We start from the raw sequence: 13,671 nt of genomic DNA, 5'->3' as shown, positions 1-13,671 counted from the left end.
CCATGCATACATCCACATCCACATTCTCATTCACATCCATACATCTACATCTACATGTATACATCCGTTTTCCCATTCATACATCCACACTCCCATTTCCACATCCACACATCCACATACATACATCCAATTTCACATTCCCATTCATATAGCCCCATACGCCTTCACATCTATTCTTTTACATCACATCCATTCTCGCCCTATCACAACCCATATACATCTTATCTCATCACATACACTTCTTATCTCATCCCATACACATCTTATCACATCTTAACTCATCTTATCACATCCTAACTCATCTCATATGCATCTTATCACATCTCATACACCTCTGATCACATCTCATACACCTCTTATCACATCCTACATTAGGAACTCAATGGAGTCTTTTTGGGCCCTTTAATTTGCCATGAGGTTATGGAAACGTTTAACTTTTTGACAAATAGGAGCCCGCCATGTAAGCAAAAACCATTGGTGATTAAAAGAGGTGTAAGAGTGGTCAAAGGGTGCACTTTTTCCCCCAAAAAAGGGGGGGAGGGAATTTTATAATTTTCGGACCTCCATGACTTCTACATACAAGCTCCGATTTGAGCGGAGATTACAGATCTGTGATCTACGCATCAAGAGCTTTCCATAGATATGTTACATGATATGGTTTTATCCACTAGATTTTAAATTCCATTTTTCCCCCAAAATTCAAATTCAAATAAAGTAGCCATTTTGAAGCTTCAAATTAGAAAACGTTTCTTCTTAAGAGAAAAGGTTTGACTCCCTTAAATTGCCAAATAAAAGGGCCCAAGAAGACTCCATTGAGGTCCTAATGAACTCATCCCATATACATCTTACACTTCTTACCTCATCCTATACACATCTTATCACATCTTAACTCTTCTTATCACATCCTAACTCATCCCATAAGTATCTTATTACATCTCATCACATCTCATACACCTCTTATCACATCCTAACTCATCCCATAAGTATCTTATCACATCTCATCACATCTCATACACCTCTTATCACATCTTAACTCATCTTATCACATCCTAACTCATCTCATATGCATCTTATCACATCTTATCACATCTCATACATCTCTTATCACATCCTATCCCTTCCCATATCTATTTATAGAATACAAGGGAATTCTTATATTTGATATAACATCTAATTATGCATAAATTTCATTTAAGGAGACTAACACTTTTGAAATAAAAATCAATCTTTTATGCATCTTCCTATGCATAAATTCATTTTAAATGAGAATGACACTTTGAAATAAAATTCAATCTTTTATGCATCTTCCTATGCATAAATTCAATTTAGATGAGAATGACACTTTTGAATTAAAATCAATCTTTTATGCATCTTCTTATGCATAAATTCAATTTAGATGAGAATGACACTTTTGAATTAAAATCAATCTTTTATGCATCTTCTTATGCATAAATTCAATTTAATAGAATTACACTTTTAGAATAAAAGAATTTCTCTTATGCATAAATGAATATCACACTTTTAGAATAAAAATATCTTTTATGCATACCTCTATGCATGAAATCCACTTATGATAAAAGTAACATTTTTACAATATAATAATCATCTTTTATGCATACCTCTATGCAAGAATTTCAATTGTGATAAAAGTAACACTTTTACAATAAAATAATTATTTTTTTGTAACATTTTTATAATAAAATAATAATAAATTTTTTCACCTCTGTCTACGAAATTCAATATGATAAAGTAAAATTTTTATAATAAAATAATCATTTTTTCTTTACAATTTTATAATAAAATAATCATTTTTTTTTCATACCTCTATGCATGAAATTCAATATGCTAAAAGTAACACTTTTATAATAAAATATTCATCTTTTATGCATACCTCTATGCATGAAATTCAATTATGCTAAAAGTAACACTCTTATAATAAAATATTCATCTTTTATGCATACCTCTATGCATGAATTTCAATTATGCTAAAAGTAACACTCTTATAATAAAATAATCATCTTTTATGCATACCTCTATGCATGAATTTCAATTATGCTAAAAGTAACACTTTATGTCAAAAACTAATGAATTATTAATAAATTCATAGTTCTTGGCTTGGATGGAGTAGAGTAACAATGCATTAAACATTGTTGAGTTTTAACAAAGGGGAAGGTCTCTATTTATAGGAAAAAGTGAGCTCCTAACCAAACAAACTGATTCTAGAATTTTCCAACTCAGTTTGGTCAATTCTTGACCATTTTTAGGTCAGTTGAGCTAACTTTTTGCAACTAGACTTGAATTAGGAGAGAGGAGAGATGAAATATCTCAATTTTTATGAGTTTAAAACTTATTCAAGTATGTGAAATATGCACCTCCTTTAATGGACTCCCCTTCCTTACATATGTGTCAAAATGGAATCATTATACCCAAAATATCTCATATTTTTAATATTGCTCATAGCTTTTTACTAATAAACCTTGTACATTTTCAACTGTTCATCTTATGTGAGCATTTACTCATTTTTGGATACCCAAAATATCTCATATTTTTAATATTGCTCATAGTTTTTTACTAATAAACCTTGTACATAGTCAACTCTTCATCTTATGTGAGCATTTACTCATTTTTGGGTATCATCTTTTACAAAATTGGATTTATCTCCTCCCCACACATGGATTGGTCTTATTGGTCCATAGAAACCTTAATTAGACCATAACCAAAAAATTTCTGAAAATCTAGACCCTTAGACTAAGGTCCTTCATACCCATTTCCAATTAATTTCAATTACACAATGGAAAGTTCTTTTTGAATTTCTGTTTCAAGGGAACTTATTTTAATAAGATGAGTTATTTTTCTATCCAAAAATATTCATAATCCGAATATTCTCTCTCTAGAATATTTTCTCTCTCTATGTCAAAATCGAGATCTCTTATATTTCTGAAGAGGGAATTGATTACAGGGGAAAGATGCTGGACATTTTGAGAGGCTGGGGAGGAATCTTACATTCTCTCCCACTTTAAAAACGCGAGATGTCCTTATCTCGCAAACTGGGAGTAATTTCACAAGATGCACGAATATGAGACTAAGAGAAAATTTAATTAAGATTAACCACCAAGAAAAGTCTCAAAGAGAGCAAGACTCAAGATAAGAACAAAGATTTCAACTTTATTCACTCTTGGAACATATACAGTTAAGATAGAAGAACTTTTTACAATTCCATAAGCCCGTCCATCATATGGTCACAAAAGCAGCACTCACAAGCTGCACATGTATAAGGTAACTCATCTATGGGAATAATTCAGCCAGTTATTGCAGCACCTATCTCATTGGTATGAGGTGACCTATTAAAAGGACCTCTGAGAGGCAAGCCAAAAACGGGATAAAGGCATATCTTCTGATGAGGAAGAAAACACGCTAGTAAGAAGACCCGCTTAGAAAATCCACCATGCCTTGATCTCATCACGCAGTAGTATCGGGGACCCAAACCCAAAGCTTCAATAACCATGGCCAAGCAGACATTGTTACGAAAGTGCTGCCGATCCCACCGTGTTACCCTAGTTATGTCTCGATAGGTCCGCCATTTGGTCTGAGCTACAGAAGCTCCCAAGTGAGGGAAAAGTGAGCGCTCATACAGTTCTATGAAATCCTTCTTCACAGACTCACTTGCGTCTTGAAGGTGAGAAATCATCATGGATAAAACTAAGTCTTGCTCTGCCAAGCCATGAAAGAGATTAAGAAAGAAAGGAGATCGATGGAAGTAAGATTACTGCGACGAGTGACAAGTAAGAGTTACGACTTATATAAAAGAAGGAACTAGCGTAACCTAGAAGCCAACGGTGTATCTTGCCACTGAAGTTTTACCGTCTTTTCATGATTTGGGTTTGGCACATATTTCTATAGAAGGTTTAGATGAGATACAATATGAACTTTGAGATGATGAGGTAGAAAAAACTCGTAGGCTAAGTCACCTACTTTCATTGAATTCCGATATGGTCCACAATATCTAGGAGAAAACTTCTTATACTTCCCAAGAGATAAAGAATTTCTTTTGGGCCCTACTCAAATGAAGACCATATCTGCTTCTTTGAATTCTCTCACTGTCCTCTTCTTATCTGCATACTACTTCTGTCGATCCTGGGCAGTCTTTTAGCTTATGACCAATTTCTTGGCATCTAAAACACCGGTTCTTACTTTTGAACTCATTGTTCTGAATCCTTAAAACAGGTGGGACTCCTGAGAAAGTATTCTGGGGAAAGGTCTTCCTTTTTTAAACAGAATCTTTCTTTTATTTTAGAGAGGGAATAATTATAAGATCAGAAAGGGAGGTTCTTACTCATATATACCTCGAAGGCTGGGGGAGGAATCTTACAGAACAAGGGTCTTCCTAGGACTTAATCTAACTACCGTAACTTAATTGTAACTATTTATATCGCAGGAATCCCCCGATCTAGCCTAACCCCAACTAACCCATGGGTTAGCCAACTGCGAAATCACTGTATTGGTGGGATTCCTTTATAAAAATTTGGTTATGTTTTGCTCGGGTAGTACCGAGGAAAAGAATTTCTAGGCCCCCTAGCCAATGCTTCAAGCAAAATTCAAGGTAGTCAAACCACTTACACACCCAATATGAAATTGCCATTTTAACAGATTTGGCTGTCTTTAAAATAGTCTTTCAATGAAACCATAATATTATTGATCATAATCCTCAAAAATATTGAGTCCATTGTTTTACAAAAATATATCATATGGACTCTCCGTTGAGAAAGGTGGTCAACCAACGAGATCCAATATCAAAATTCAGTTCACAAAAGTAATTCCCTTTAGTTCATCCATATCTTCCTCAACGTACGCATGGGTATCCTAGTAACTGCGAGCTCGTGCCATCACCTAGTCAAACCCTCTAGGATTCTACTTAGGTGTCCTAGCACTTCACTCAGGGACCACTTCGTTGGTCCTCGTCCATCGTACTGGAAGCGCACCATTTTAACCATGCCAAGGCTAGTCAAGACCTCGGCAAGCTTTGCCACGCGAGCGATGTCCCTCAACGACTCCCCACGCCAGCTGTTGCAATGAGTCTCTTCTTAGTTAATCACTGAAGTGGACAGGTGGTGAGCGTTCTGGTTGCCAATGATGCCATAGATACTCCAATGAAGGAATGATTGGAAATAAGGATTCAACCAGAGATTTTGAGGATTGGATCAGTGACACAATGGTTTCATTAAAGGATTGTTTTAAAGATAGCCGATGCTGAGAAAAAGGCAATTTCATATTGGGTGTGTAAGTGGTGTGACTAGTTTTATGTTTGTATGAACATCCGGCTAGGGGGCTTGGGAACTCTTTTCCCTGGTACCTGGGACAAAACCTAACCAAATCCTAAATTGGATCCCATCACTACAATGGTTGGGCGGTTGGCTAACCCATGGGACTAGATGGGGTTAGGCTGGACTGATGGTTTCGTAAATCGAGACTCAATTTCTGTTCAGTTCGATAGATGAAGTAAATCCCAGACAAAAATTGTTCTATGGAAAAGGATCAACGGCTGTGCCTCTCAATGAGGAAAAAAGTGTTGGTCTCTATGATCCAAGTACAATATTTTTCTCTGATCTGACTATGGTGACTTACGGGTTCGGTCAGATGAGCTCAGTTAGTTAAGGCTTTTGACTACATTAGGAAAAAGTTATGCTAGTGGAATCGCCCGTGCTTTCCGGGCAAAGGAAGTTTTTTCGGGTTCGGTTTTGAAAAAACCGATGGATTAGTCCCTTGTCCGGATACCCGTGGGCGAGGCCCCGAGTGTGGGACCCTTCCCCATGCAAGAAGTGCTACTTCCGCTGCTAGCACCCCTGAATTCGTTGCACAGTGGTGTCAGGGATCTTACAGTACGGGCACCCTGGTAAGTGTGTACGGCCCACATTTTGGGATAGGGTTCCCAAATTTGGGGCATCGACCTCAATTTACATGCCAGACCGCCTTGGAGGGTGATTTTTTTTTGTTCGGGAGGTTCTCTTGGTCATTGGGGTGCAGACTGTTTATCAATCGGACGCCTGGTCATGCATTTATTAAGGTTTAAAGTCACTTTTTAACTAAAAATGACTAAAATTTACGTATAAGCTTGATCCGGTGTCGTTTCAAATGCTATAAAATCTTATATAAGGGTAAAATCATGCGCAAATTTCAAATTTAGGCTCAAAATTTAAAGATTCTAAGTTGAAATGACTCATTTAATAAAATTATTGATTTTTATACCATAAAAACTCATAAATTTATCTTTTACATGGATATTTCTTTATCAGCAGAGTGAAGATGGGTATGCTACAATTAAGGTCCAAACAAAGGTTTGACAGGCCAATGAGATTAACTCAAATCTAGGGAGGAGATACATTGAAGAATGAAAGAAAAACCCCCAAAAAATGAGTAAATGCTCACATAAGATGAAGAGTGGACTAAGGACCAAAGAAAAGAATTAAAAAACTTAGTTTTGACACCTTAGTGTGGGGATCTCCCCTCATGAAGTAGGCACCTTTTTCTCATCATTACGCCCAATTTTTAATCAATAAAATGAGATATTTTCATCTCTCCTCTCTCCTGTTTCAAATCTAGATCCAAAAAGTAAGCTGAACTGACCCAAGAATGGTAAAAAATTGACTAAAGTGATCTAGAAAATTCTAGAATCATTTTGCTTGGTTAGAGGCTCACTTTTTCCTATAAATAGAAGCCTCCCCGTTTGTAACAGCTTAATGGTGTTTATGCACTATTACTCTACTCCTGTCTTGAGCCATCTACATTGAATTTTTTAATAATTCAATTGTTTTTGGCCTAATCGTCTCCAAAGTGAATTGGTGACCACTATTGCTTCAAACAAGAGTAGAACCCTCAATCTCTCAAGCTAAAGGAGAGCTTACAAGCTCCATGTAAGCTAATTTTCTTACTTTGTTAATTGATTTCTATGCATAGAAAGATGCATAAAGGAGTTTTTTTATTACAAAAGTGTTATTCTCATTAAATTTGATTTTTATGCATAGAAAGATGCATAAAGGTTTTTTTGAATTACAAAAGTGTTATTCTCATTAAAATTGATTTTTACGCATAGAAAGATGCATAAATGAATTTTTTTATTATAAAAGTGTTATTCTCATTAAATTTGATTTTTATGCATATAGAAAGATGCATTAAAAAAATTATATTACAAAAGTGTTATTCTCATTAAATTGGATTTTTATGCATAGAAAGATGCATAAAAGAGTTTTTTTTATTACAAAAGTGTTATTCTCATTAAATTTGATTTTTATGAATAGAAAGATACATAAAGGAGTTTTTTTATTACAAAAGTGTTATTCTTATTAAATTTATTTTGATTCATGGAAAGATGCATAAAGGAATTTTTTAATTACAAAAGTGTTATTCTCATTAAATTTGATTTTTATGCATAGAAGATGCTTAAAGGAAATTTTTTACTACAAAAGTGTTATTCTTATTAAATTTGATTTTTATGCATAGAAAGATGCATAAAGGAAATTTTTTAATATAAAAGTGTTATTTTTATAAAAATTAATTTTTATGCGTAAATAGATGCATAAATAAATTCTTTCTATTTTAAAAGTGTTATTCCTATTAAATTTGATTTTATGCATAAATAGATGCATAAAAGGATTTTTTTTAATAAAAGAGTTATTCCCACTTAAGTTGATTTTTATGCATAAAGAAATTTTTATATCAAAATTAGAATTCTCTTAAATTCTATGTCTAAATTCTATGAGTATTTAATAAATGAATAATTAAATACTCTAAGAGAGAAATTTCTATCGTTTTATATTCACATGGATTGTAAAAAGAGAATTCACGAAATCTATCGAGATCGAAGTATTCAAATAAATGATTAATCTATTCCTCTCATCGAAATTTGTAACTAATTTAGAAATCAGTTAAGTGAATATTCAAAGAAAGAAATTCAATAGTAACTGAATTATCAAACCTTTTGGAGAACGACAGATGAGGAAAAATCTTATCCGACTCGAACCTTGAATCAGACTATGACCAAAACCAAACTCTTTCGTTAGTTTTGAGGAAAGAAGGTGTGACCAGTTTAGAAAAATACACTCAAAACTCCCGCCAAATCTGAAACTAAGTTTGAGACCCTTCAAATTGATCTATGGATCAAGGTTATAGAATTGATTTGTGGATTAAGGTTATAGAATTCGAGGAATTCTAGTATGAAATTTAGAATTCCGATCAAGAAGTTTTGGGGATACTCATTCAAGAAATACTTCTTGTATTTAAAAGAAAATCAAACTAAAAACTTGCATAGAAATGAGATGTGATGTGAATAGATGTGATGATATGTTATGTGAATAGATGTGATGAGATGCAATGTGAGTCGTCAGATAGATGTGAATGAGTGGATGAGATGTAATATGATGTGAATCGGGATGTGAATGAATGAGATGTGAATGAATGAGATGTGATGTCATGAAAATTGGGATGTAAATGAATGATATGGGATGTGAAGAATGGATATGGATGTGTATGTGAAGAATGGATGTGAATGTGTATGTGTAAATGGATGTGAATGTGTATGTGGAGAATGGATATGGATGTGTATGTGAAGAATGGATATGGAGGTGTATGTGAAGAATGGATGTGAATGTGTATGTGAAGAATGGATATGGATGTGTATGTAAAGAATGGATGTGAATGTGTATGTGAAGAATGGATGTGACTGAGTATGTGAAAGAATGGATGTGGATGTATGTGAAAGAATGGATGTGGATGTGTATGTGAAAGAATGTGATGTGATGTAAAGAGATGTGATGCGACATGAATATATGTGGATGTGAAGTGATAGATATGAATGTATGGATATATGTGGATGTGAAGTGATAGATATGAATGTATGGATATATGTGAGTAGTCGTACATGTGAACGATTGGATAGATGTGAGTAGTCTTACATGTGAACGATTGGATGGATGTGTATGAATGAGATGAGATGTGTATGAATGAGATATGATGTGGATAAAAGTGATGTGATATAATGTGGATAGAATGTATATGATGGGATGGTTATGAGAATGAATGTGGTGGATATGAATGAATGAATGTGGTGGATATGAATGAATGAATGTGATGGATATGAATGAATGTGATGTGATGGATGTAAATGGATGTGATGTAAATGAATGCGATGGATGTGAATAGATGTGATGTGATGTGAATAGGGATGTGAATGAATGAGATGTGATGTCATGTGAATCGAGATGTGATGTAAATTGGGATAGATGTGAGATGTGATGTGAAAGAATATGATGTGATGAGATGTGGATATGGGTAGATGCGAGTGGATGAGATCTGATGCGGTTAAATGAGGAAAGATGTGATGAGATAGAAAATGATGTGATGAGAATGAGAATACATATGAAATAAATGAGGATTGATGTGGAACAATGTGAAAAGACGAGAGTTTGTTGTAGAAACTGTATTTATGATCTCTTTTATGTCAAAAATACTGGGGAAGCATTTTGACCATCTCGTGAATGAGGTCGTGGAGATCTAACTGATAAAGTTGCAACAGCTAATGGAAGGTCAACAGAGGATGTCTCGTGTAGCAAGGTCAGTTGACCAGTCTCGGTTCGATTTAAATGGTGAGCTTTCGGTACGGTGGATGAGGGACCAAGAAAGCGGCCTATGAGTGAAGCGCTAGGTGACCTATGAAGAATCCTAGAGGGTGCTGACCATACGGTGCTCGGGCTCTGGATCACCGCAGATACCCACACGTACATCATACAAGATATTGGAACAAGGAGTAAGAGTTGATTTCTGAATTCGGGCATGGATTTGGTTGATTGATCTTGCTGGTTCTCAATGGATGAGTCCATGGCTCTTTTTTTATGGATCTCTTGGTTGATCTTGATGAATCTTCAACAGAGATTCCATTTTGATTTTTATAAGTGAATATATTACTGGGTACTATGAGCTAGGAACTATTGAAAAGGCCCCTGAGTGGACAGGCGGTGAGCGTTCTGGTTGCCAATGATGCCAAGGTACATCGATAAAGAAAAAATTAGAAATTAGGATTCAACTGGATATTTTGGAGGATTATGATCAGTGATACTATAGTTTCATTAAAATATTGTTTTAAAGATAGCTGAATCTGTGAGAAAGGCAATTTCATATTGGGTGTGTAAGTGGTGTTACTAGTTTTAAGTTTGCATGAATATCCAGCTAGGGGGTCTGGGAACTCTTTTCCCTGGTACCCAGGACAAAACCTAATCAAATTCTTAAATGGATCCCATCACTGCAATGGTTGGTGGGCGGTTGGCTAACCCACACGATAGGATGGGGTTAGGTTGGACTAATGGATCCCTAATATGAGACTCAATTCTATTATGGGTACGATATATGAAGTAAATCCTGGATAAACACTATTCTATGGAAAATAATTAACAGCTGTGCCTCTCAATGAGGAAAAAAGCGTTGGTCTCTATGATCCAAGTGCAAGTCTTTTCCTTGATCCAATCATGGAAACTTACTGGTTCGATCAGATCAGTTCAGTTAGTAAAGAATCTTGACTACGTTAGAGTAAAAATATTCTGGAGGAATCGCCCGTGCTTTCCGGGCATTAGGAATTTTTTGGACCCAAAGAGAGCCTCTTGGACTAAATTTTGATTAGGAATGGACCAATAGGAAGAGGGCTGGGTGCATATTTTTTACTTCTTTGATCCTAAGGGGCCTAGGCTTTGGTTTGCTAATGGGGCCTAATCACTACTCTTGTCCCCCTACCTCTTGGGCCCAAACTTAGAGGTCCCCCCACCTAGAATCGCGCAGATGAAAAACCCTAAAAATTGAAAATTTTTAAATTTTTCCCAAAAGTGTGTTTTTCCTCTCAAACTTCCCCCCAACATACTCTAGGTTTGGAAAGCTCATTTTGAACCTTTTTCTTTCTCTTCTAAGCTCTCCATTACTGCAGAAACTCCATACCTCTCAAGCTCTCCCTCCTTGACAAGCTCCCTCAGTCTCAAGCTCCCTCTCCCTCTTTCTTCCTTTTCTAAGCTCTCCATTGTTGTAGAAACTCCATCCCTCTCAAGCTCTCCCTCCCTCTCAATCTCCCACTCTCTCTCTCTCTCAATCTCCCTCCCTCTCCATTGCTGTAGAAACTCTATCCCTATTTAGTCTACTCTAGGTTCAGGAAGCCTATTCTCAAACTCTAACCCTCTTTTAAGCTTTCCATTGCTGCACTGAAAACCTTGAACTTTCTCTCCTCTCCACTCTTCTATTGTAAAACAAGCTTTTCTTTTCCCTTCTTCTCTTTTCTTACCACCATGGCCTCTTCCAGTAATGCGAGAAGACCTAGGTGGAAGACCTTGTGCTGCATAACACAAGAGATGAGAATGGAGTTTGGGCTCCAACAAGATTCAGGGTTGGGGCTTGGGTCTACATGCAGCCAAAGGGACCACATTGAGTGCGTCAACTAGGGAATATGCTACATCATCATTGGAAGGGGCGGCTACAAGGCTTCAAGCATACTAAGAAGCATACTAGGAAGGAAGGACTGGTTGCCATAGTGCAACTTGTGTATACCCTTGGAGACCTGTACATTCAAGGCCAACGACCAAGGTTTCCTTCAAATTGTCAGTGTAACATAAACACAGCTTTAACAACATGCTAATATTGGATTTTTTGTTTCAAATTTTCTTATGATTCTCCATTTTCTTATGTCTCTCTGTAGATATTTTTCCCTCTAATTATGTTGAGGAACAACCACTCCAAAGCCTCACTGGAGTTTTCTATGCTATGCATGCATCCATTGAAGAGGCAATGTTTGTATCTCAAAGCCCAAGTGATCTTGTACAGAACAATATCTTTTTCTTTTCTCACTCATATTTTGTAGATAAAAAACCAGGTTTATTTTGCAAGCTGGAAGAGATCCCCAACCCCCCTCTTAACAATCTCGAATGGCCCAAACCTGATGGTTGGACCATCTTATGCTTAAAGCTTAAGATGGTAACTTATATCAAGACATCACTCAAGTTTTCAAAGGCATCTAGGTCAGTAGGGCTAAATTGGTTTTGTCCTTTATATGTTTTTGTGCACATGTTCAATTCCATGCCAATGCACCAAACAAAAATAATGTATATTTGTAAGGAGGTACGGTCTGACCTCATTCAAGGATTACTAGGAGAGGGTTGGGAGGTTAATGAGGGGTCACATCAAGGTGATGTGTACAAGTGCAATGTAGTAGATTCTATAGTGTCTTTCAGGTTCTTGAAGGCACGCTCTATTTTGTACATATGTCTGCACTACCAAAGATAGATGCAAAAGCACGAGACATTTTTGCAAACTATAAATTTTTTTTAGCGGTCTAGTGTAGAAAAGGCCAAACTTTAAATTTTAACTATAAATAGCCAAAGGTGCCTTCTTTCTCATTTTCACGCGATAGAAACCAAGCACGAGCTCACACTATCTCTTTGCATTCACATGGCTACCCACTTTGACAACTTCTGTGAGTTCCTCTCCACCACCCCGTGGGCGGGCAAGAGCGAGCTCTTTGTCATGTTCTCTCGTGAGATTGACTTTGAAAAGTTGCTCGCCCTTGCGTCCCAACATTATGAGATGCAGATTGCATACATGGAGAAATACTTGGCTCCCCACTCCATCTCCTTTCCCCATTGCCCCAATGATTGATGGGTGCTTGTTGAGCTGCTTAAGTACATTCAACAATATGCCCGCCCCTATATCCAGCGCCTTGAACGCTTCATCGACATCTGCATCCCCGCAGGAGCTTACTGTACCTTCAATAAGTAGGAGGTGAAGAGGTTGGGGAAGGGCAATTAAGGAAATAGGTTCCTCTCATGGCTCGCCACTTTTGCGTTCCTCATCAGTGCGATGAGGATTCGGATGAGGAGGTAGAGATGCCTGCATTGCAGTTGGCAAGGTATTTGAGGGATGACAAGGAAGTGAAGGCAATAGGAATGAGTGCTGGTGTAGAAGAGTAGCTTGCATCAGAGCACTTTCCAGAGGGTGCACAATCTGCAGCTGAACAACCCACTGTAGTATAAGATGCGGGGCCATCTTCCCCACACGAGGAGAGCAAGGCGCTACCAGAGCTTGAGATCAATCTCTTGAGCACCATTGTGGTGGAAGGTGAAGAATACTTATTTCTTCATGACCTGAAAAGACAGCTGGCTTGAGAATGGATGAATGCTTGGGCATTATATGCATGCGATGTGAGGTGGACCTTGATACGTCCAACCTCAGTCCTCACCTAGATAGTGCTATATTACCCCTTGGAGAATCTATCGCAGAGACAGTTTCTTTGGTCAAGGAAACTGTGGTTGAGACCGCGAAGCAAGCCCTAGTTTCCAGAGGAGGAATTCAAAACCTTACAAGACAAGATAGAGGTTGAAAAGGATACCCTTGCTTTACTGGAGTAATGGAGGAGACCAAAGCACCAAAAAAGGATGAGGCTAAATCCTTGATTGACCTCTCCGCCCCCACCTGCACTTTGGCAAAAGAAGACATTGAGCAAGAGGTAATAATCGACCTTTTAAAACCTAGAAACATTTGTAATTATGTATAGGAAAATATTTTGATTTTTCCTTTGATTGCAGAGGGTGGTTGAAATTGACACAGCCCCAGCTCTCCAGGAGAAATTTTGATGCATTGGATGACAAATAATGT

Source organism: Cibotium barometz, chromosome 20 (genome assembly GCF_041138505.1).
Source record: "Cibotium barometz isolate CiBa-2024 chromosome 20, ASM4113850v1, whole genome shotgun sequence".
NCBI lineage: Eukaryota > Viridiplantae > Streptophyta > Polypodiopsida > Cyatheales > Cibotiaceae > Cibotium > Cibotium barometz.
Note: the sequence above shows the minus strand (reverse complement) of the source record.